The sequence below is a fragment of the Pleurodeles waltl genome, chromosome 2_1 (assembly GCF_031143425.1).
Source record: "Pleurodeles waltl isolate 20211129_DDA chromosome 2_1, aPleWal1.hap1.20221129, whole genome shotgun sequence".
In the NCBI taxonomy this organism is placed as follows: Eukaryota; Metazoa; Chordata; class Amphibia; order Caudata; family Salamandridae; genus Pleurodeles; species Pleurodeles waltl.
Genome location: NC_090438.1, coordinates 76826779 through 76852155, shown reverse-complemented (window position 1 = coordinate 76852155; position 25377 = coordinate 76826779).

The following is a 25377-nucleotide window of genomic DNA, read 5'->3' as shown; positions in this document are numbered from 1 at the left end:
TATAAATTAAAAACTAATGAGGGCCCCTATATTTTGTTAACACACCTCAGAAATTGTTTTGAAGTCTCCATTAGTCGCTGAAACAAGATTTTATGACATATATTTAAAAATAATTTGATTTAATGAAATGCTATAAACTACATATACCAGAATGCAATGTGGATCTCAGTGAAAAACACCTTGGATTGTAGTCAAAACACTGTTACAATTTGGTAAATATGTATATAGAAAAACGTTTAATTTTTCTTTGTTAAAGTATATATATTTAGTGATGTTATGGAGTAACTCTTGATAAGTGGTGTAACTTGAGTATTTTTTCTGTTACTTTGGAGTACTTTATTTTAAGCGCCGAAATTAGCACACAGGAAACACCTGTGAACAAGGTCTGGTGAGACCGAAACGCGTCAGGGGATTCCTGTTTGTTTGTTTATGATCTCACTAATGTATTAAAAGTTAAGGTATTTTTGGCACAACGACAGAGTGCGGTTTTCTCTTGCTAAAACAGAAAGAGAATCTTGTTTTTTGAATATATATATATATATATATATATATATATATATATATATATATATATATATATATACCTTATCTTGGACAGGTATTTATATAACTTCAACTGTCATTGGTGGGGTCTTGCAGTATCATTGTTGGCAAGTGTGGCACATACGACAATAGGCAGATTTTGAACTGTATCCTGCAACAGTGACAGGTGCCCATCATTAATAAGGTTAGCACCTTCTGTACCACACATATTAGTTGCACTGGTTCTCCCATCTGGGTACATTACCATTGACTTGGTTCTGAGCCATACATGCCGTATGTCAACTTCCAATGATTTCTGTTCAATAGATGTATAGAATACTCTATACAGGCCACAACACCATCATTTATCTTTCTCATGTTAGGGTTCTAGTGTGTGGCTTTGTGTCTGACGGAAATGCACTCATGTAATGATGTTCTGTACTCAATGACATGGATTCACACAATGCAATCATTTAGCTGAGTTAATGGATGACAATAAACATAGACATGTTACATGTAAACAAGGTGCTTTATTTACAGATGCAAGTGTAATTTTAAGTGCTATAAAATGTCAAGTTCACAGACCCCATGAGAGAACCTTAACCATTTGCAGTGTCCAGGGGTGAGGGACATGTCATGAGACAAGGTTATAAGAAGTGTGCCTTAGTGAGGAGATTTCAAATTGTCAATCGGTAAGAATGGAGAAAATGACAGTACGTAGCAGACAAGTGAACAGTGGTTGAATGAAGAGAGCACATTTCCTGCTGTCATAACACTGGCATGATCGTAAGCCCAGAAAGAAGGATATACTGTCCAGTGGCACAGACTGATGCTACTGGGTGGTTTTCCTTGTGAATGTTGTTTCCTCCACATCTTCATCCTCTGATGTGTGTGGTCCCTCCTGTACCATGGGTGGTGCTGTTGGGGAGGTTGATAGGGCCACACACACATCATGGGATAGAGATGTGGAGTCAAAGGTCCCAGCAGCTGCCATTTTTTGGGAACACATAAGGCATCACTGCAGCAAGGAGGAAGTTCTGATTTTTCAAAACCGCAGCAACATCACAGTGGTAGGCAGCCATGTTTTCCCTGATGAAGGCCACTTCCTGCTGTATGGATTGGGCTCCATGGTATTCTGTATAGCCCCCAGCCTGTTGTCTATCATGCTGCTGCCACTGTGGGAGGGCAATTGTTGAAGCCTCTGCCTCATGACAGTATGTCGGCCAGGAACAGCTGGAGTCCATGTAGTGGGGATTGGGTGCCTCTGATGGCAGCTGAGTTTTCCCTAATTGGACTGAGGCTCCTCTGTACTCCCCCTAGGCTTCCTGCCATGGTCTCCATCTCCACTCCCACCTGCTTGGCCTGCTCCTGCTGGACTCCTACCACTGTCCTCTGGAAGGGGATGCCTCGGAGTCCAGGGCTGTGTCAGTACTGGCTGGTGATGTGTGTTGGTAGCTGGGTGGTTCAGGTGGAGACCCCACAATGCTGGGTGTCCTCCTTGTGACTGGGGTGGTGTCTGGAGGGATCCTAGGACATCCTGGAGAGTCTCTTCATTGATGGTCAGCAGCTGGTCATCCATGTCATCTGTAAAATCCAGGACAGGCAGGTCGGCAGGAGGTAAGCTTGTGGATTGTGGCGGCTTTTGACATGGCATATCATTTACTTGCTACTGGCAGCTCAGTGACATGTTACAAACCCCAGGTTGTAGTAGTATATTATGTGTAGCATTGTGCATCAATCACAAGGTATTTTGGGTTTAGGTGACCCTAGCGCCACATGAGCGTTTCTTTTCTGATGCTGTGATGGTGCAATGCCCTGTGGCACTAAGTGACTTTGTGAGGTAGGGACATGCAATGGGTGTTGCTGTGGGCGTGCCCATTGCTTTTTGACAGTGCCTCAGATTGAAGAGTTTTGTAAACCAGAGTCCTTGCCAAAATATCACACCACCCCAAGGGTGGCATTGGCATGGTGCAAATGATGTTAAATGCAATATTTCCTCCTCATTTTGAATTTGTTCCATGTGTGCTGCATTTAGCAACACACATAGACAGAGATAATGGCCTTTTAAGAATGTTTTTGTGCAGAAAGGTGTTCCTTCCTGCACAAAACCAATCTCCACCTCAACCCAGCCATCCTTGCACTATGGTGCAAGGCTTGCTGCGTTGGCCCATGTCAGCTAATTTATCCATGGCACAGGGAGTAACATAGGGGTGCCCCATATTCAAGTGAATACTGGCCATAAGTGAATTTTGAAAAAGATGGTGCACAACACTGCAAAATTTGGGGTAGTATGGCACACCATCATTTCCTATTACATCTCGGCCTTTGTGATTTCATCCCACACCACCTACTTCCTTGCAGGCTCCTTGTCCCTGTCACTTACAAAATGGTGACATGTAATTAGCCATCCTATTCACCATGGTGGACATTGCCACAGTAGTGTAACGTGTGCTGTCACTCATTTGGTGCAATGATGCATTGGCAACATCAATGATGGGTCTAGTACAGCATAGCACAGGTGGGTCCATTCCATACAAGGCTTTTGTTACATTCTCATCTGCCTGTACCAGACCCCACACATGTGCTAATTGGAAGGGAAGGGGCAACCATTATAGATTGTCTGCCCCGTTAGATTGTCCCTCCCTAAATTTGGAACATTTCCTTGCACACAAGATATCAGCAACAGGCATATGTTGGTGTCAGTATGTTGAATGTGGACCAATGCATGCATTTTGTGACTGTAGATGTGACACAAGACCAATGTTCAGCTTTTTTCCACATCGGCTATTATTTGAATGATGATAAATTTGCATTACAGACTGGTGACATTGTGTCGGTAGTGCAACACTGATGCCACTTGTGCCAGTTCTCACACATGTTGATTGTACCATTAAGCAGTAGACCAACCTTTCACACATGACACTCTGGGCCTCATTTTGAGTTTGGTGGGTGGCGGAGGCCGTCCGCCAAACTCTTTCAGACGGAAAACTGCCACTCCAGTTTTCCACCCGCTGGCCCTATTACGTGTTTCCTGCTGGGTCAGCAGGCCACAGACCACAAGATTGATGCCGGCTCGTAACTGAGCCAGCGGCTACGTTGTGGTACGTCAGGTGTGACAGCACCCGTTGTACTTTTCACTGCCTATAATTCAGATCATGAAAAACACAATGGTGCTGTCCATGTGGCCATGTGGCCAAATGCATGGGCAGTGCAGTGCCCCTAGCATCCCGTCTCCACCAGCCTTTGCATGGTGGTGGAACCGCCATGCAAAACCCGGCAGGGAGGGGACTCGTAATCCCCAGGGCAGCGAGGTTGGACCATGGCGGCTCCGCCACGGTAATATTATGGGGGGCCGGACCGCTGCTCTGGCGGCGGTCCGACAGACATAGCGAGTCTGGCAGTCCCAGGACTGCCAGACTTGTAATGAGGGCCCCTATTTTGTCGGATGGTGAGATTACAGCTACTTGTACAACTGCACAGATGATATTCACAGACATGCTCCATGTGTTGTATGTGTTGTATTGTGTGGCCATTCCCATATGTCACATGGGTTGTGTGTGGGTTGTCGTGGGTTCACCCTATGTGATTTGCGTTCCACAAGTTGCACACTTTAGGCCTGATTTTTTCTCAAGTGGTACAGCTCAGTGCAGCAGCAATATGTGTGGCACGACGCTGCACCTGTTTAGAAATGCAGGGATGTGTCATGTTTACTGGATACGGTACTCCCCTGCAATTCCCCCTGTGCCTGCACATATTTGTTCCAACACAGGCATTGTTGCAGCATGATGAAAGGGTGCCTGCCTTGATCAGATAATTGGTTGATGTGCAGGGAGGTGTCCCTTCCTGCACATGTACAAGCTATTTTTGTCACAGTGGCATTTCAATGTGTGCTGCAAGATGCAGCACACATGAGAAGGGATATGAGACAAGGAGGAAGTGATACATTTTGGCCTGTTACACAACCCTGACACCACCCCTGGCGTGGTATTGACTTCAGTCCTAGTCTCTGATGTACAAGTTGTGTAGGATCAGTGGCTATGACAATATGCAATGGGGTTTTGTAGTGGCCCGGCCAAAGCTGCACTATTTGCATGTCCCTTCCAGGCAATGTGCTTCATGTTTACATGGTAGAGTATAGCCATAGTGAGTGGCTTATGTCCACGTTGTATATATGTTGGAGTGCATTGCACAACCAAAGCGTCAGTACATGTGTGGCTTGGGTGGGGATGGTGTGTCTTCATTCTGGTCCCTTGTGTCCTGATGCAATCCTTTAGCATGCATTGAGTGTATCCTATGTGCCTCCCCCTTCTGCCATGTGTGTAATTCCAGATATTCCCCCCTGCAACTTACCCTGCATTTGTGGTAGTTCTTGGTAGTCTGAGCTGTCCTGTCTTGCAACTCCAGTGACCAGCACCCCTGGAATGACCACTGCAACCATCTCCTCAAGCTCATCCAGGTCCTCCTGTGGTGCAGGACTTCCACCTCCAGTCTGCAGTGCTGCTTTTGGGTTCCTGGCCAGTTTCTCTTTAGTCTAGCCCTTCTTGCAATCTGTGACAGTTCTCTTCACCTCTGCCATGCTGTTGACTTTGTCTACTATTGCCTGCCATATGGCATCTCTCCTACTGACTGGCAATTTGGAGGTGAGAAAGAGCTGGTGTTGGTGCTCCGTCACCTTTCTGACCAGGATGTCATGCTCCTTCACATTAATGCGGCACTTGCGCTTCCTCTTCTCCTTCTCATGGGACTTTACTGGACCCTCCTGGCTGGTACTTGGGTGATTGGGGTCTCCCTGGGGTCTCTCCTGGCCAGCAATCTCCATCTTGTCTTTCAATTGGTATTTTTCCTGCTTGGGCTTGGTTTTTACGCTAATGTGGTGAAAATTGGTGCTAACCCATTTTGTGTGTCTAGCGCCACTTTTGCAGCATTAGCGTAATTTTTCCTTATGGCATGTTACAATGGTTAAGGTCATATTTTTTTTACACTAACCATTCCTTAGCACCATTGTGCGTCATTTTTTAAATATGGCATACGGATGGCGCTAGGGAATGACGGAAGCTCGAGTTACAATTTTGGACACACAACTGTGCTAGTGCAGTTGTGCGTCATTTTTCATAAATATGGGCCTACATTTCTACCTGACCCACTTTTACATAACATGCACCATGCCTTGTGGTCTGCAAGGCCCACAAAGGGGTGACATACATAAAGTGATTGTTCCTCCCTGTAAAAAGGATGTTTGACAGCTAAGGCTTTGTCAGGCTCCCCTGGCAGGCCTGACATGAATCCATGTGTCACTGGTCACCCTAGCTGATGCCACGATATGAGCTACAATCCACAGGTGACATTCACTTTTCATGCGTTGGGAGTTGTTTCTACACTGTATAGTATGGCCTTATAAGAATGTGAAATGCAACAATGAGATTCAAGACAATCAATATATGTTTGAGGAGTCAGAGCATATAGACTGGACAAAAATGCCCCAGTGTGCATAATATAGAAGACACCAATATAAATCTACAAAAATGGGGTTGAGCACTTTCTCACAGGAACATAGCCACTTTATCCCTGGTTGGTGGGGGTAAGGTGCACCAATGTCACAAAACCATAACAAAGTGATCAGAAGAATCAAAACATTCTGGGGTGACCATACAGAAAACGGTGTTTTGGTAATCATGTGACACATATTTTGAAACTAGTAAATACAATGTATTTAGATACAAACAACAGACATGTTTCTTAAAATTTAAAATCTTTATATTCAGAAAAAAGGGGACATCTTCTTCTTCTGGACCACCAGGGACGATAATAATAAAAAAAATAGTTTGGGGGATGTAATAAGCAGTGTCCTATGCCAGTCCAAGATTGCATTTTGCATGTCCCTCCAAGCAAGGTCGATGTCTTCATGACACATGGAGCGTTATCCTCCTCAGAGGGCAATCCATCCTCCTGGGGCTGATGTTTCCAGGGACCTATTGCTTAAAGGGGGGATAGGGATAGGAAGAGGTAAGTGGTTCTGTGGAGGGAGCGGAGGAGGAATGGTAAAGTTTGGGTGAATGGGAAGGATGTGAAGTTTGAGAAGGTTTCGGGGCCTGGTAGTGTTTCGGCAAATAAAGATCCAGGTGGATGGGAGGGTTTGGGAGAATTGGAGGAACATGGAAGTGTTTGGCGGTATGAGTGACTTTAGAAGGGTGGGAGGCTTTGGGGGTACAGGTGCACATTGATGCATCGGATGCATGGGGGCATGGGTAGGTGTAGGTACAGGGGAAAGTTCTGGGGCATGGAAAAATGAAAGAGCAAGGGAGTCTTTGAGGGTAGTGGGTAGATATGGATGCAGGGAAGGGTTTACCGGTATGGGCGGAGTAGTAGAATGGGAGAGTTTGGAGCTCTGGGTGGATGAAGGTAGAGTGTTCTGGCAATGGGAGGGTTTGGGGGACTTGGGAGGTTTTGAGTGTAACAGACTTTTTTGTGGATATGGGAGGCATTGGGTTTTGTATGTGAATGGGGCAGGTGGAGTGGTGGTGGGAGGTGTATGGATGGTGGTATTAGGTGACAATGGCATGGGAGGTTGTCCGATGGACCACTGCTTGTAAGGAAATGCCTCCTTGGCATGGTTACCCCATGACTTTTTGCCTTTGCTGATGCTAAGTTATGATTTGAAAGTGTGCTGGGACCCTGCTAACCAGGTCCCAGCACCAGTGTTCTTTCCCTAAACTGTACCTTTGTCTCCACAATTGGCAGAACCCTGGCACTCAGGTAAGTCCCTTGTAACTGGTACCCCTGGTACCAAGGGCCCTGGTGCCAGGGAAGATCTTTAAGGCTGCAGCATGTCTTATGCCACCCTAGGGACCCCTCACTTAGCACATGCACACTGCCTCACAGCTTGTGTGTGCTGGTGGGGAGAAAATGACTAAGTCGACATGGCACTCCCCTCAGAGTGCCATGCCAACCTCACACTGCCTGTGGCATAGGTAAGTCACCACTCTAGCAGGCCTTACAGCCCTAAGGCAGGGTGCACTATACCACAGGTAAGGACATATGTGCATGAGCACTATGCCCCTACATTGTCTAAGCAAAACCTTAGACATTGTAAGTAAGAGTATGTGGTCTGGGAGTCTGTCAAACACGAACTCCACAGTTCCATAATGGCTACACTGAAAACTGGGAAGTTTGGTATCAAACTTCTCAGCACAATAAATGCACACTGATGCCAGTGTACAATTTATTGTAAAATACACCCCAAGGGCATCTTAGAGATGCCCCCTGAAAACATACCCGACTTCCAGTGTAGGCTGACTAGTTTCTGCCAGCCTGCCACACACCAGACATGTTGCTGGCCACATGGGGAGAGTGCCTTTGTCACTCTGTGGCCAGGAACAAAGCCTGAACTGGGAGGAGGTGCTTCTCACCTCCCCCTGCAGGAACTGTAACACCTGGTGGTGAGCCTCAATGGCTCACCCCTTTTGTTACAGCACCACAGGGCATCCCAGCTAGTGGAGATGCCCGCCCCTCCGGCCACTGCCCCCACTTTTGGCAGCAAGGCTGGAGGAGATAATTAGAAAAACAAGGAGGAGTCACCCACCAGTTAGGACAGCCCCTAAGGTGTCCTGAGCTGAGGTGACACTTACTTTTAGAAATCCTCCATCTTGTGGAAGGAGGATTCCCCAATAGGATTAGGGATGTGCCCCCCTCCCCACAGGGAGGAGGCACAAAGAGGGTATAGCCACCCTCAAGGACAGTAGCCATTGGCTACTGCCCTCCCAGACCTAAAAACACCCCTAAATTCAGTATTTAGGGGCTCCCCAGAACCTAGGAAACTAGATTCCTGCAACCTTAACAAGAAGAAGGACTGCTGACCTGAAGCCCTGCAGTCAAAATGGAGACGACAACTGCTTTGGCCCCAGCCCTACCTGCCTGTCTCCCAACTTCGAAGAAAACTGCAACAGCGACGCATCCAACAGGGACCAGCGACCTCTGAAGCCTCAGAGGACTGCCCTGCAACCAAGGACCAAGAAACTCCAGTGAACAGCGGCCCTGTTCAACAACCTGCAACTTTCTCGCAACAAAGAAACATCTTTGAAGACTTCACGTTTCCTGCCGGAAGCGTGAGACTTTCCACTCTGCACCCGACGCCCCCCGGCTCGACCTGCGGAAAACCAACACTATAGGGTGGACTCCCCAGTGACTGCGAACCCGTGAGTAGCCAGAGATGACCCTCCTGAACCCCCAGAGCGACGCCTGCAGAGGGAATCCAGAGGCTCCCCCTGACTGCGACTGCCTGTAACAAGGGATCCGACGCCTGGAACCAACACTGCAACCGCAGCCCCTAGGACCTGAAGGAACTGAACTCCAGTGCAGGAGTGACCCCCAGGTGGCCCTCTGCCTAGCCCAGGTGGGGGCTACCCCGAGGAGCCCCCCCCCTGAGTCTGCCTGCATCGCTGAAGTGACCCCTGGGTCCCTCCATTACTTTCTATCTAAAACCCGACGCCTGTTTGCACACTGCACCCGGCCACCCCTGTGCCGCTGAGGGTGTACTTTCTGTGCCTGATTGTGTCCCCCCAAGTGCCCTACAAAACCCTCCTGGTCTGCCCCCCGAGGACACGGATACTTACCTGCTGGCAGACTGGAACCGGGGCACCCCTGTTCTCCATTGAAGCCTATGTGTTTTGGGTACCTCTTTGACCTCTGCACCTGACCGGCCCTGAGCTGCTAGTGTGGTAACTTTGGGGTTGCATTGAACCCCCAATGGTGGGCTACCTTGGACCCAACTTTGAGACTTTTAAGTGTTTTACTTGCCTGCAAACTTAACCTTTACTTACCTCCCACAGGAACTGTTGATTTTTGCACTGTGTCCACTTTTAAAATAGCTTATTGCCATTTTTACAAAGACTGTACATAATATTGTGATTATTCAAAGTTCCTAGAGTACCAAAGTGGAATACCTTTCATTTGAAGTATTCCTTGTAAATCTTGAACCTGTGGTTCTTAAAATAAACTAAGAAAAGTTATTTTTCTATATAAAAACCTATTGGCCTGGAGTAAGTCTTTGAGTGTGTGCTCCTCATTTATTGCCTGTGTGTTTACAACAAATGCTTAACACTACCCTCTGATAAGCCTACTGCTCGACCACACTACCACAAAATAGAGGATTAGAATTATCTCTTTTTGCCACTATCTTACCTCTAAGGGGAAGACTTGGACTCTGTGCACACTATTTCTTACTTTGAAATAGTATATACAGAGCCAACTTCCTACACTACTGATATTTTGTCATTGTTGCATTCTGTATTGGGACTAAGCATTTTTAATTCCATATTTCCCCGGGCCAAAAGTGTATCCTAGAAGGTCTCCATGGCGGTTGGTCTCACATAACTCCTAGGTCCCAGTCCACTGCTTCCATAGAATATTGGTGCTTGTGGGGCCCCATTATGCCTAGAACCAGATGGGTGGGTGGGAGTGAATATACAATATATTTAATTTTTTTATAGTATTATACCTAAATATTGTGTGAAGAATATTGTTAGGACAAAATATTGTGTTAGTATATTGTTTGTTTGGTGTATAATAGTGTTTTATTTGATGCTTGGGATGTGAGGCAGTGTGCTCCCAAGCCCCCTTCCAGTTTAAAAGACTCTCTTGAGCCAGTGAGCTGTCGAGCTTTGGAGATGCACCTGTGTGCCTGTGAGTGGTACTTGACCTGAGAGTATTTTGGCAGCACTTTCCGCAACCCCAGATGAATTTTCTTTGTTCTCTACTCTCTACTGATGAAGGGCTAAACCCAGAAACACATGTCTAGAGATATACAGCATTGTCTGCACCAACTTTGGTGAAAAACTACAGATAATTTTCAAGTAAGTGCTAACTGTGAACTGCATTTACCAGGATTCAGAGGGGCGAACTGTGCTGGGATGTGAGGCACTGTGCTCCCAACCCCCCTTCCTTTTATTTGATACTTGAACATTGTTGTAAACATATTTTTAAACTAATGTATAGTATATTAGTAACATATTCATTTCAGATGCTGGTATTGTTAGTATACAATTGTTGTTAATTTCTAAAAGTATAGTTTGTGATCTAAAATGATTAATGTATTTATTTTTATGATTAAGGTAGTCATTTATAATGTAGCAGTGGGTTGTTGGGTTTGTAGGGTATGAGGGTGGGAAGTAAATAAAATTATAATTAATTCAATGCTGGTTTTAATTAATTTTGGATTAAATATTTAATTGATTAATAATTTGTTTCATTGTGTGATAGTTATTTCAGGCATTGGATTGTTTATATTTTCGTTACTCATTTAAATTTCGTTAGTGGTTGTTGGTTTTGTAGAGAAAAAAAGTAGGAATTTAAATATACATAAAATCTGTTATATTTAATTATCAGGGTTATTGGTTATTAATTATGTAAATTGATCTATTTTATAGTGGCATGATTTTACTTTTAACTGTCGATTTACATTTTTTAGTAGTTTATATTTTAGCAGTGGATTGCTGGTTTTGTTGGCAAATAGTTAGGGAAGTTATTGAAATTATATTTTGCATGGGTTAGTTAATTAATTAACAATTATCCAGCTATCCTTTTAATGGTGGACATATTATGCACATACTTTGTTTCATTTATCAATTTATTTTTAAGTGTTCTTAATAATAATGTTAGTCAAATGTATTTCTAATGTACTATATTGAAAGGTTTTTTTTATATTGTAAATTGAATATTGTTGTGTTTATTATGTAAGTAATGGCTTATTGGTGTTTCCTGTTTTTGTAGGTAAGGGAATGTATTTTCTAAAAATTATTATTAGTATTTGCATGTTTTATAAAAAAAATGGGTAGTAGATGAACGGTTATTTATAGTCCCTTCAAATCCAACATTTTCAGTGCTTTTGCTTACAGTGGAGTGGGAATAGTATATCTAACCCCTTTGAAGCCCAAGGCTTTCTCTACTGCTGTATAGACTGGAGTAAGAATTGTAAAAACAACCCAGGCTTCCCCAACGAGTCACTCATGATCTACTGGTAGCTCTCCAACTACGTGTGAGTAGCTCTCCTTTGTGCAGCCCACAGAACTAAATTAGACGTTTTTGCTTGGTTGAACTATATCAATATTAAATCTGAAAACCGGGTCTTGAAGATGAGAATGTGTGTATTTTCAGAACTTGTAAGCTGATGTTTGGGGAATAATGATTGAATTTCCAATATATATTTAGAGCTGATATTTCTGTGATAAAAGTCCAGCAGTAGTGGGGAGCACTTATTACTAATATTAACCTGCTGCAATTAGCATTGAAGTGATGATTCTTATGTGTTAACCACATAGCGGCATTCCACATTGGCGAAGCATTTTTACATTACTAGTGACAATCATGCCTGATACATAGAATTCATCACATCTGCTGATCTTGCATATGGGGGGCACTAAAGTAACCTTGTCTTATGTAGTTACTAATACTTCTCTAGTAATATTAGTAGTTTATTGGGATTTGCATTGAACATAAGTGGCTCCTATTACAGAAAGGTTTGGCAACCACTGATCTAACCCTTCCGGAGTCCTACACTTTCCCTAGTGTTGGGTTGACTGGAATGAAAATAGTAAATCTAACCCTCTGGCGTCCAACACTTTCCCTACTGTTGCTTTAACTGGAGTGGGCCTAGTAAATCTAACAACTCCACGGTCCAACATGTTTTCCTCTTGCTGATACTGGAGTGGGAATAGCATCTAACCCCTCCGGAACACTTTCCCTACTCCTCTGTAGACTGGCTAGATTAACCTAACAAAATATCTGGCTCCTGCAAACAAAATATAGATCTCTAGAGAAGCAGTTGTCTCACCAGGTATATTTCAGAGCAGACCAGGGTAGGCTTAAGCAAGGTTAATCAAAACTAAGTAATACCTGACTTGTGATGAATGTCCCAGCATATTAGGGTAAACAAAGCACTATGCCATGTTGGAATCTGAGGTTTCGTGATTGGACATTGATTCTGAATGGGTGGCAAATTTAGGTACTGACAGAGACATATGCATCCTGAACAGGAAAGGTCATAAATGCTGCTGGCTTAGGAACAATATGACTCAATCCCCTGTAGAGTTGTGCAATCTTTTCATACAGCAAATTCCTGTTTGACATACCATATACGAGAGGTGTTGGACTTAGTCCTTTATGCAGAGCCATCCCCAACCTTTTGTCCTTTACACTCCTGTCTTCTGAATGCATTTTTATTGGCTAATAGGACTCTGTGGATTTACCACCGATAACCAATGCCAAAGTGTTTTTGCTTTCCCCTTTAAACATGGTGAAATTGGCTTACACCTAGGTGGCACATTTAATTTAGTAAAGTAGTACTACATGTAGCCAGGGGCTGTAATTTAAATGCTGCTAGTGCGAGCTGCAGCACTGACTGTGCCACCAACTCAAGTATTGTTCTAAACATGTTTCAGGCCTGCCATTGCAGCCTTTGTGTACAGAATAAACTGACATTTCATTCTGGCAGGTTGGCACCCCTGGCTTGATGAGGGGGAGGAGCTGTAACCTACCACACTTTCACATCACAAGGGCTTTGCTTGGGTACACTCACAAATGATTTGACAATATTCATTTTTGACCCAAGGCCAGCTGGGGCACTGAAGGAAGGCAGAAAATTATTAACACATCTGCTCACATTGATGATCTGGAGGACCTCTACAATTTAAAACTTGATTGCCTTTGGACCATAAACACGAGGATGATGAATAACCATCTAAAAATTATATTGCAAACATTATCAAGAGAGGTCAGAAACCTAGGGTAACCATGGATTTAGATCTATATTTGTTACCACACAATAAAGTAAATTAGAGTGTCATCTACACAATGAAAACACTACCTTGCATCCCCCTGTACGTTGGATAATCTCCAAGCTTGACTACGCAAACAGCCTATATCTTGGCACACACACATTCATCAAATACAACTCATCCATAAAGCTGCTGCAAGACTTTTTCTCTGCCTTCAACCAAGAAAACACAACTCCAGTTTTGCAATCACTCCACAGGATACAGACAGCTAGAAGCACAATGTTCAGTGTACTTTGAATTGTTCACAGGGCCTCCTAGGAAAAGGACTGGCATACTTACAAACTAAGAGGCATAGTAACGTGCCCCTTGTGCTGCAGTTGCATCACTTTTTGTGCCGCAACAGCCGCACAAACCTTGAACTCATACTTATGATGCCACGCAATGCCACATTGATATGAGGTAAGGCAAGGCAGCGCAAATCACTGTGTTGCCGTACTCTGTGAAACAAGGTGTTCCATGGGTATTACAATGGGTGTTCCCACGCAGCAGCCATGGATTTTGATGCATCGCCAGATTTACAAGAGCTTGTAAACCTGGGAATTCGCTAAAACCTTACACCTCCCCAGGGGAGGTGCAGTAAGGAGAAATATCTTTATTTCTCTTTGTGTTTCCTCTTTGCATGCAGCAAACATAGAAAGAAGAAAATGCCTCTTGGGATTGTTTTTGTGCAGGAAAGTGGTGCCCCTTACTGCACAAAAACAATCCTGCCTACATTGCAGACACCCTTGAACCATCAGGCAAGGGTGCCTGCATTGGCGCTAGGCTGCCAACATGGTGCCAGTGCAGCGGGAAAGGAAAGGAATGCTTCGTATTTCTTAAATAGAGTGAATTCCTGCCCTTTCCCTTTGATGCAGGACATCACAGCAAGGTGATTTGCTGCACTGCCCTGTGGCAAAAGCCCATAAATATAGGCCTAAATGTAAGCAATACTAACAAAACAGAACACTGTGCTACAGGCTCGCACCATTTATCATCATACCACCTTATCATAAGAAATCCGTAGGTGGCACTGCTTTCTCAATCCAAGCCACCAAGCTCTGGAACTCACTACCAGGTAGCATTTGAAGAATCCAGAAGCCTATAAACATTAGAAGACAGTTGAAAACATGGCTATTTCCAAGACAACTAAAACACCACACATTTTGGCAACAGAACCTGGAAAGACAGTCTCACTCTCAAGCTCAATCTTTAGCTTGCAATACACAGAATGTAAAATCCCACCAGCAAACTATTTTTGTTAAGATGGTAAATTAAGGAGAGCTGACGTATGCATCACAGGGGTATTATGTAGTTATGTAAGTTCATACAAACCATAATACTCAACTGTCAGCAGCCAACTATAACTTACACCTCTTACATTCACATAAGACATATCTGCTAACAGTGTTGTCTATCACCAATATTGTGCAGCCAAAAAAACATCCACCAGCAAATGCACAGGCATGGAATAACCATCTGCTGGTCAATTAGATGACTTTAATCTACTCCATAACTGCAGGTTCCAAATATACATACACTATGGTCACTACTTTATATCTCACAATAAATTTCAGATATGAGAAAATTGTAACAATGCACATCCCTCTCTCTCTCTCTTGAGAAAATTGTAACAATGCACATCTCTCTCTCTCTCTCTCTCGCTCTCTCTCTCTCTCTCTCTCTCTTTCACTCTCTCTCCAGCAGTGCATACTCTACCTCAGAACTTTACCCACATTTTGATGTGGACAACCCAGTGCAGTAACCAGCATAGCAGACTATTTAATAAGAAACACCATAAAGGCACCTGCAGAGCTGTTTAAAGCTGCCAGAGCTCATCATCCACCTCACTGTTATGCAATACATCTCTTAACCCCTTAGTCACACATTGGTGGTCATCATTCATGATGTGGAAAGACTTCCCACAGAGGATGACAAAACAAAGACAACACCCTTCCAACCACCCTATGCCGCTTAGCTTACTGCTCTTGTAGGTAAGTGCTCAACGTAGTAAGTGCAGTACCGATGTACAATGTAATACAATAGAATATTTATCATTTATGCATCACCAAGGTTTCTTTTGATCCTATTAAAAAAAAAAATCAATCAGATGTCAGAATTTTAAAACAAGATGTGCCTCATTTGTGTTTCATAACTGCTGGTATATGTTGAATTATGTGTGCAGTAGGTATTTTTGTGTGAATTAGAAACAAATGTACATCCTACTGTATTTGTCGTGCAGCGGACCGGCGCGACCCGAGCAGAGTGATCGGGTGGTGAGTGGCTGGAGCCACAGTTTGTGTTCTTAGTGGCCGGGCGGAAGTCAATGTTCAGCCCACCATATTAAGAGACACGAATCCGACACCTTTTCTGGGGCAGTACCAATGACATCAAAAGCCTGGCGGATACAGAACACAGAAGGGAAAGGACACCTTTGGAGACACAGGGAACAACCACGCCGCCATGTAGCCTGAACTTCAGATCTTCCCAATGATTTTCTATGAACTGCTCCACCAGGAACACCAACGATGGCGAAGACGACCACAGTGATTACAGCCGCCTAGCACACAGGGGAGGGAGGGAAGAAAAAGAGAGTGAAACACACGCAGAACACATCCCCCACCCCCAGCACCATACACACAATCATATGCAGTAATAAAACCTATTGACCCCTTACCCCTCAGGAATAATGCAAGGGCAACAGGAATTGATGAAAGTGAGTGTAATAATATAAATACGGTAGAAATTCAAAAATTCAATCTAATGGTATACACATATGTACAGTTCAAGGGACACTGCCCGGTCCTCAATGTGCGTGGGCCACAGGCCAAAGTCCAATGCCCCACTTGTCACCTGCAGCAACACGAAGAGAACACTGCAGGGGCATCAGGTGGAAAATAGGCAGGCACCTCAGGGGGAAGGGGAACAGGGGCGCACCTCAGCCAGCATATGGAACAACACCTGGAAGGGACAACGTGACCTGTGTTTGGTCCTGGGGGATGCAAAGCCACAGTCTCTCAAGTGGGTGACTTGCCCACTGGCTCTGGACAGGGCAACATGCCCTGTGCTTGGTCCTGGGGAGTGCAAGGCCACAGTCTCTCAAGTGCTTCTGATCCTGGGGAGGATGGGGTGAGTGGGTGTCATACCCACTGGTTCTGGGGGGCATCGGGCCCTGTGCTTCTGATCCTTGGGAGGATGGGGTGACTGGGTGTCCAGGGGAGTGCAAGGTCACAATCTCTCAGCTGGGTGTCATTCCCACAGGAATTGCAGGGGCAGGCAGCACAGCAACCCATGGTGGCAGGACTACAGACCATCTGCCGGTGGTGATGGCTGCTCAGTGGTGGTCCTGCTGATGCTGCTCTTGGTGGTGGAGGAAGCTCCAGCCGATCCCCTGCAGCCTCGGACGGCTGCCTACTGCTGGTGGTGGTAGTGCTGCTGCTGGTGGTGGTGGGGGAGGCTCCAGCCCATCCCCTGCAGCCTCGGATGGCCGGACAACCATGGTTGGTGGTGAGGGCTCCGACTCAGTCCCTGCACCAGGCCCCTTGTCCTTCCTGCCTGCTGGTGCAGGCCCCTTGCCCTTCCTGGCAGCAGCTGGGGATGGCTACTTGCACTTCCTGGCAGCACTTGGGGCATGCTCCTTGCCCTTCCGAGCATCACTTGGGGCAGGCTCCTTGCCCTTCCTGGCAGCAGCTGGGGATGGCTCCTTGCCCTTCCTGGCAGCAGCTGGGGATGGCTCCTTGTCCTTCCAGGCAGCAGATGGGGATGGCTCCTTGCCGTTCCGGGCGTTGCTTGGGGCAGGCACCCTTTCCTTGAGGCTGCCTGGTGCCCTGGGTCCTTTCCCACCACAAGTGGGTGTGGAGACTACTGGCCCGTGAACTGGATGGCTGAGGTGTTTGCCTGGGTTTTTGTCATCCTGGCCAGACGTGAAGGACGGGGGCGGGGGTAGGGAAGAGGGCAATGGTAGAGGGGAAAAGCTTCTTAGAAACATTGGGGTGGGAAGAGGGAGAAGGTTTGGGAGTGGAGGAAGAGGGAGTGGTAGTGGGAGGTGTCTGTCTGCTGTGTTTGGGTGCAGGTGCAAGGCCTGTATGCTGCTGTGAGGCGGATGGCTGTTGGGAGTCTGAGTGCTTGCGTTTGTGTACCTTGGGAGGGGGGGCAGACACAGTGGGAGAGGACACAGGGGATGTGTGCATGGCTGTTGTGTTGGTGTCTGCCAGTGAGGTGTGTGTTCTGATAGGTGTGGTGGTGATGCTGGTAATGGATGATGGTGTAGTGCATGCAGGTGTGAGTGTAGACGGAACTGGGAGGGAGGTGGAGGAGGAGGAGAGGGACACAGTGGAGGCAGTGGATGTTGGTATGTCTGCACCGGGATGGTGTTTGTGTGAGTGCCTGTGGGATGATGTGTGGTGCTTGTGTTTGCCTGTGCCACTCTTATGTGTTGTCCTGTGTCCATGCTCATCAGCCTGTGTGCTTGGGATAGGTTGGGGTTGAGGGGAATAGGATTGGGAAGAGGAAGTTGGAGGGGGGAGGGTAGAAACAGGGACAATGGCTGCCATCAGAGAGGAGGCCAGAGCCTGGATTGATCTCTGTTGGGCAGCCAAGCCAGTGTGAATGCCCTCTAGGAATACATTTGTCTATTGCATTTGGGCTGCCAGCCACTGGATGGCATTCACAATGGTTGACTGCCCTACAGAGTTGGATTTCAGGAGGTCCAGAGCCTCCTCACTCAGGGCAGCAGGGCCAACTGGGGAAGGGTCTGAGGTGCCTGGGTCAAAGGAGATGCCCACCCTCCTGGGTGAGTGGGCATGGGCAACTCAATGAGGGGCTGCTGGGAGGGCAGTGCTGGTACGGGGTGGCGGCTGTACCTGCAGCTGGGGAGGTCACAGAAGTGTCCACCACCACCAGGGAGCTTCCATTGGAGGTGGTATCTGTGTCCGAACTGTCCCCTCCTGTCTCTGCCGTGGTGCTCTCCTCGCCCTCCGTCCGACTAGTGCCCTCACCATCAGTGGACTCTGCCTCCTGGGTCCTATGGGAATCAGCTCCCTCCATCACCGGTGTCTCTGCTCCTCTGCCAGATGATGCTAATGCACATAAGGACAGGGTGACAAAACAAAAAGGGGGAGGGGAGAGAGACAAAGGATACACTTAGTTAATAGCTGCACCAACACCACCAATGGTGAACACACCTCCGTCACACACAGGGAAGAGCCCTACGCACTATGCAATGCTCTACTAGTAATAATGCTAGCCACCAGGGCATGGGGAGAGGCACATTCCGCCAACTGCAGCACACCTGGGACCCACACAGCCCTGACTAGTAGTGGATGTCTACAAGCTAGGTAGCAGGATTATCACTTCAGAACCATGCCCAACATGGGACCTACTCTGCAATGTCAGGCCTGGCCTAGGGGTACCCACTGACACACATCCCCCACCGGGGTACCCCCCTACCATGCGTCAGTTGTAATAATGGGAACTGTACTCACCCCCTTGTGGCTGCTGTGATGCCCTCAAGCACCCATCCAGCTCCGGATAGGCCACCGCCAGTATGCGGCCATAAGGGCGATCAGGGTTCGATGGGCACCCCTTCCTCATTGGGAGGCCATCCCCAGCTGGGCCTCCACTGTCTTCTGTGCCCAGCGTCTCAGGTCCTCCCACCATTTCTGACAGTGGGTGCTCCGCCTGCCGTAGACCCCCAGGGTCCGCACGTCCTTGGCGATGGCATGCCATATACCCTTCTTTTGATGGGCGCTGACCTTCAGATAAATACACACAGGAAAAGGTATCAGTCACACCGTCCTGCCTGTTACACTTATGGCCCACCATACCCCTTCACATCGCCATTTGCACACACAGGGCCCAGCACACAAGCTGCACTCCGCACAGGGGACATCCACCAACCACCCCACACAAGTCCTTCACACACACCACTCCATGCATTTATGCCCCATGCATCATGCTCACAGTGTACTCACCTGTTGGTCTGGAGGCCCATTCAGCAGTCCGTACTGGGGTAACACCTCATCTACCAGTCGCTCCAACTCGGCAGAGGTGAAGGCAGGGGCCCTTTCCCCAGTCACACGGGTCATGGTAGGTTCCAGACACAGGTCACAGCAGCATATGCAGTGTAGGTCCCCTCCCGTTAAAGGTCAGGTAGCAAGTGAGTGATCAGATAGAAAATGGTGGTCACGTCCATGGTGCTGCATACTGTCACTGCCGCCATACATCACCATTGGCCACTGTACCCCATAGGGCCCACTAATAACCAATGAGGAGTTGCACAGTGGTTCCCAACCGTCTCCCACAGTGGTGCACAACGTCAGCGGAATTACCTCACTTCCACCTGTCCCTCCACATAGGACAGGCGGACGCCATTTCAGGGGGGGGCGGGCCCTGGATAATAACTGCATCACAGTTCAAAATTGAACATACAGGACAAATGCCACGTATACATTAAAATGAACATTGTACTGTTGTGGCTACGATGTACAGTTTGTGACCAGCTCCTCACTCTTTTGCCCCATGGATTGCTACCGCTGTGGATGAATAGGAGATGGAGACATACCCCCATGTTCAGACCCCTGGTGGACTTGGCAACAATAGAGGACAGGCACATTATCCTCACCTATAGACTTGAAAGGGCCACAATCACGGAGCTGTGTGCCCAATTGGAACCTGACCTAAAATCTGCAATCCGTCACCCCACTCACTACACACACCACCCCACACATCACCCACACCACCATCATGACAAAGATACCCCAGGTTCTCTGAGGAGGAGCTCAGGGTCATGGTGGAGGAAATTGTCCAGGTAGAGCCACAGCTATTCGGATCATAGGTGCAGTACACCTCCATAGCTAGGAAGATGGAGCTAATGCGCAAAATAGTGGACAGGATTAACGCAGTGGGACAGCACCCAAGAAATCGTGATGACATCAGGAAGAGGTGGAATGACCTACGGGGGAAGGTGCGTTCCGTGGTCTCAAGACACCACCTTGCGGTTCAGCGGACTGGCGGAGGACCCTCACCTCCTCCCCCACAACTTACAACATGGGAGGAGCAGGTCTTGGCGATTCTGCATCCTGAGGGCCTCGTAGGAGTAGATGGAGGAATGGACTCTGGTAAGTAAAATCTTAACTATTACATCCCCCACCCTACCTGCATGCCATCACATACCCCCACCCTCACCCCATCACTCCAATTCCTCATAAATGTCCCAACATCACAAACCACACATCCTAACACCAAGCCCTGCATGCAACAACAAAGCATGGACACCCATCACCAAAGCATGGCCACTGCACATACCCATACACCCCCCTAAACCACCATCACACAAGGTCCCACACAAGACTGCAAGCACTGGGGTACACGGTCACCCACCCATTGCACACCATGGTACACACAGATGTAATAAGCATCCTTTTATACCCCTGCAGGACCCCTACCCAACCTCACCGGACAGGAGGGTCCACACATGTCCACACCACCAACAGAAGAGGCCCACAGTGATGACAGCAGCTCTGTCCAACTGCATCAAGATGACCAGCCCGGCCCATCGGGGACCTCAGGACAGTCGGTTCCCCTGACACAGGCCACTACAGAGCTTCCCCCCTCTGGAAACACCAGCACAGCACCCACCCAGCGGGCCCATATGTCTGTCACCAGGACACGTCAATCAGTAGTGTGTCCACCACTACAGGGAACCCAGGCTAACCCACCACCCCAACAACAACAGGGACCTGGGGGCAGTGGTAGTGGGCACACGGTCCAGGGGACGGAGGCCCAGGAACACAGGGGAACTGGGAGGGCTGCTGTGCGACACGGGGAGGACAGGCCAAGGGAACCCACTCTCCATGGGGCCCTCTCCAACATCATGGGAGCCTACCACCACTCCCAGGAGACGATGGCAATGGTACTGGCCACGTTTCAGGAAACCCAGCGCCTGCAGGAGGAACAGTATTTGAGCTTCAGGGACAAACTCAGATCCATCAATTCCACCCTGGGCACCATCGTAGGGGAGCTGAAAGAAGTACTCAACACCAGGAGGGACACTGAGGCACAACAAGGGGCCCCTGACACTAGCCTGGATGATGAACTACCCACCACCTCCGCCGGTGCTAGTGGACAGGAGGCACCGCCACAGGTCCATCACACCAGCACCCCACCCCACCTCCTGCAGAGGGAGAACCACCCCGCAAACGGTCCCTGAGATCCAGGAAAAAGACAGAGAACGATGCCAAGACCCCGCCAAGAAATGATACCACCCTGAATGTCACCTTTCTGTCCCACTTTGTCACCCTGTCCATCCTCAAATTGCCCCAGCTCCACTTCCTGTGCCCATTTGGGCAATGCACCTGTGAGACTAATAGACTGGACTCTGCCATGGACATTCCTCCACCATCACCCCTGACCATTTTACAACCCCCTCCAATATTGAGCACTTAAATAAACACCCTTGAAGCACAAAACCATCTGGATTCAGTCTGTGATTTCGAAATAGTGTATTAGCAATTACAGTGGCAAAATGCTATATCAAATGTAATGTCAACATACCTATGTCACACAGCTCTAGTCCATGAAGAAACAAAGCAGATGTCACACTGTGGGACACACATCTGTGAAATCATAAGGGAAAGCGACAACTCAGTGACCATATACTGGGTGAAAACGACAGACAGTAGAGAGGTAGTAGTGTTAAAGTACATGTAGTAGGCAGGTTTGTATTCTTACCTGTGTCTCACTGGAAATATTGCAGGATCACCGAGTTCCTGTTGTCGATGTCCTCTTCTTCTGCTTCCTCGTCTTCACTGTCCACAGGCTCCACAGCTGCAACAACAGTGCCATCTGGACCATCCTCCTGCAGAAAAGGCACCTGTTGTCGCAAAGCTAAGTTGTGAATCATACAGCAGGCCACGATGATCTGGCACACCTTCTTTGGTGAGTAGAATAGGGATCCACCTGTCATATGGAGGCACCTAAACCTGGCCCGCTCTATTATCCGCTGAGTTCACCCATGGGCCTCATTGTAGCATTCCTCTGCCCTTGTCCTGGGATTCCTCACTGGGGTCAGTAGCCCTGACAGGTTGGGGTAACCAGAGTCACCTGCAAATGGCGAGGGACAACTGTTAGACACACATTAACCTGTAGGGATATCCCCAGAGCCAGACAACCATTCCCACTGACTTGCTTCCATGTGCTCACCTAATAGCCACACACGGTGCCTCTGGACTTGACCCATCACATAAGGGATGCTGCTATTCCACAGGATGTAAGCGTCATGCACTGAGCCAGGGAACTTGGCATTAACATGGGAAATGTACTGGTCTGCCAAGCACACCATCTGCACATTCATGGAATGATAACTCTTCCGGTTTCTGTACACCTGTTCACTCCTGCGGGGGGACGGTACCAAAGCCACATGGGTCCCATCAATGGCACCTATGATGTTGGGGATATGTCCCAGCGCATAGAAGTCTCCTTTCACTGTAGGCAAATCCTCCACCTGAGTGAAAACGATGTAGCTCCGCATGTGTTTCAGCAGGGCAGACAACACTCTGGACAACACGTTGGAAAATATAGGCTGGGACATCCCTGATGCTATGGCCACTGTTGTTTGAAATGACCCACTTGCAAGGAAATGGAGTACTGACAGCACCTGCACTTGAGGGGGGATTCCTGTGGGATGGGGGATAGCTGACATCAGGTCTGGCTCCAGCTGGGCACACAGTTTCAGGATTGTGGCACGGCCAAGCCTATATGTGATGATCACATGTCTTTCCTCCATTGTCGACAGGTCCACCAGCGGTCTGTACACCGGAGGATGCCGCCATCTCCTCACATGTCCCAACGGACGGTGCCTATGAAGGACAACAGTGAGCACAGAGTCAACCAACTCAGAGGTACGTACCCACAGCTTACACAGAACACGAATCATAATCCAAAATGTGGCCTGTTTGAGTGTTGAGGCAAGGCCTAGGTATGTGTGACAGTTAAAAATTAAGCCATGTGGGCCCCTGAAATGGCGGCTGCCTGACCTGTAAAGTGGGACAATGGGATGTGAGGTAACTGTACACCGTCGCAGTAGGTGGTCGAAGAACGTGGCGCAATTCTGCATTGGTTAACATTGGATCCTATGGGTCCCAGGAGCCAATGACGATGTACGCCGGCAGAGATGGTACGCCCCGCCGCAGACGTGACCACAATTTTCTATCTGTTCAATCACTCGATACCTGATCTTCGACAGGAGAGGACCTACACTGCAAGTGCTGCTGTTGCCTCGGTCTGAAAGAGACAATGGCTTGTGCGTCTGGGGAAAGGGCCCCTGCCTTCACATCGGAGGAGATGGAGAACTCGTGGATGGGGTCCTCCCCCAGTACACGCTACTCTACGGTCCTCCAGACAAACAGGTAAATACACTGGGAGCATGCTGTATGGGCTATGGCTGTGTGGAGTGGGGTGGATGAAATATGGGGGGGTAGGTTGAGGCGTGCATGAAACGAAGGTGAGTGCATGTGCATCATGGCAAGGGTAGGGATGGGGGCCAATGACTGTGACGGTGCATTTGGTAATAACTTTTCTTTTCCCCCTGTACAATTCATGTAGGTCAGCGCCCACCAGAAAAGGGATATTTGGCGTGCCATCGCCAAGGACGTCCGGACCCTGGGGGTCTACCACAGACGGAGCACCCACTGTCGTAAGAGATGGGAGGACATTCGCCAGCACCAGCCTAGCTGCCCAGGAGGCGACCAACATCATCTCCGCTGCCCAGGAGGCCACCGCCACCAGCCCAGCTACCCAGGAGGCCTCCGCCAGCACCAGCCCCGCTGGGCCATGAAGGACCGCCAGCAGCTGAGTCACTGCAAAGGACCCCGCCACAACAAGCACTTCTGAACAGGGCACTGCCGCCACAAGCACCGCTGGCCCATGAGCGCCAAGGGCACTGACGCTACTGAGTCCGTTACGAGCAGGATGAAGCACTCTGGGCACAAACCCCCCTCCAGAACCAGTGGAGTATCACATCCACTACCTCGGTCCTTGGCAGGATGAAGCACTCTGGGCACAAAGTCCCCTCCAGAACCAGTGGGGTATCACATCCACTACCTCTGTCCTTGGCAGGATGAAGCACTCTGGGCACAAAGCCCCCTCCAGAACCAGTGGAGAAAGGCATCCACTTGAGAGACTGTGGCTTTGCACTCCCCAGGATACAACAGTGGGCAAACCACCCACTGTAGAGACTTGAGAGACTGTGGCTTTGCACTCCCCAGGATGGAGCAGTGGGCAAACCACCCTCTGTAGAGACTTGAGAGACTGTGGCTTTGCACTCCCCAGGATGGAGAAGTGGGAAAACCACCCACTGCAGAGACTTCAGAGACTGTGGCTTTGCATTCCCCAGGATGGAGCAGTGCGCAACCCACCCACTATAGAGACTTGAGAGACTGTGGCTTTGCACTCTCCAGGATGGAACAGTGGGCAACCCACCCACTGTAGAGACTTGAGAGACTGTGGCTTTTCACTCCCCAGGATGAAACAGTGGGCAAACCACCCACTGTAGAGATTTTAGAGACTGTGGCTTTGCACTCTCCAGGATGGAACAAGGGGGCAACCCACCCACTGTAGAGACTTGAGAGACTGTGGCTTTGCACTCCCCAGGATGGAACAGTGGGCAACCCACCCACTGTAGAGACTTGGGAGACTGTGGCTTTGCACTCCCCAGGACTGGACAGTTTGCATGTGGCCCCCTCGTGTATATGGTGTCGTATATGGTGTTGTGCACTCAACCGGCTGAGGTGCCCCCCCTTTCACTTCCCCCTGAAGTGCCTGTTTTATTGCTATCTGATGCCCCTGCAGTGTTCTCTCCGTCATGTTCGGGGATTGAGTGTGGGCCTCGCCCATACCGTGTGGGCCCAGTTTTCCACGAGCTTCAATGGAGCATTACCTGGACCACTATTCTTGGTGTATATTTTGTTTATAGTGTATATATATATATATATATATATATATATATATATATATATATATTTTTGCGTACTGGATTTTAATATATTACAATGGT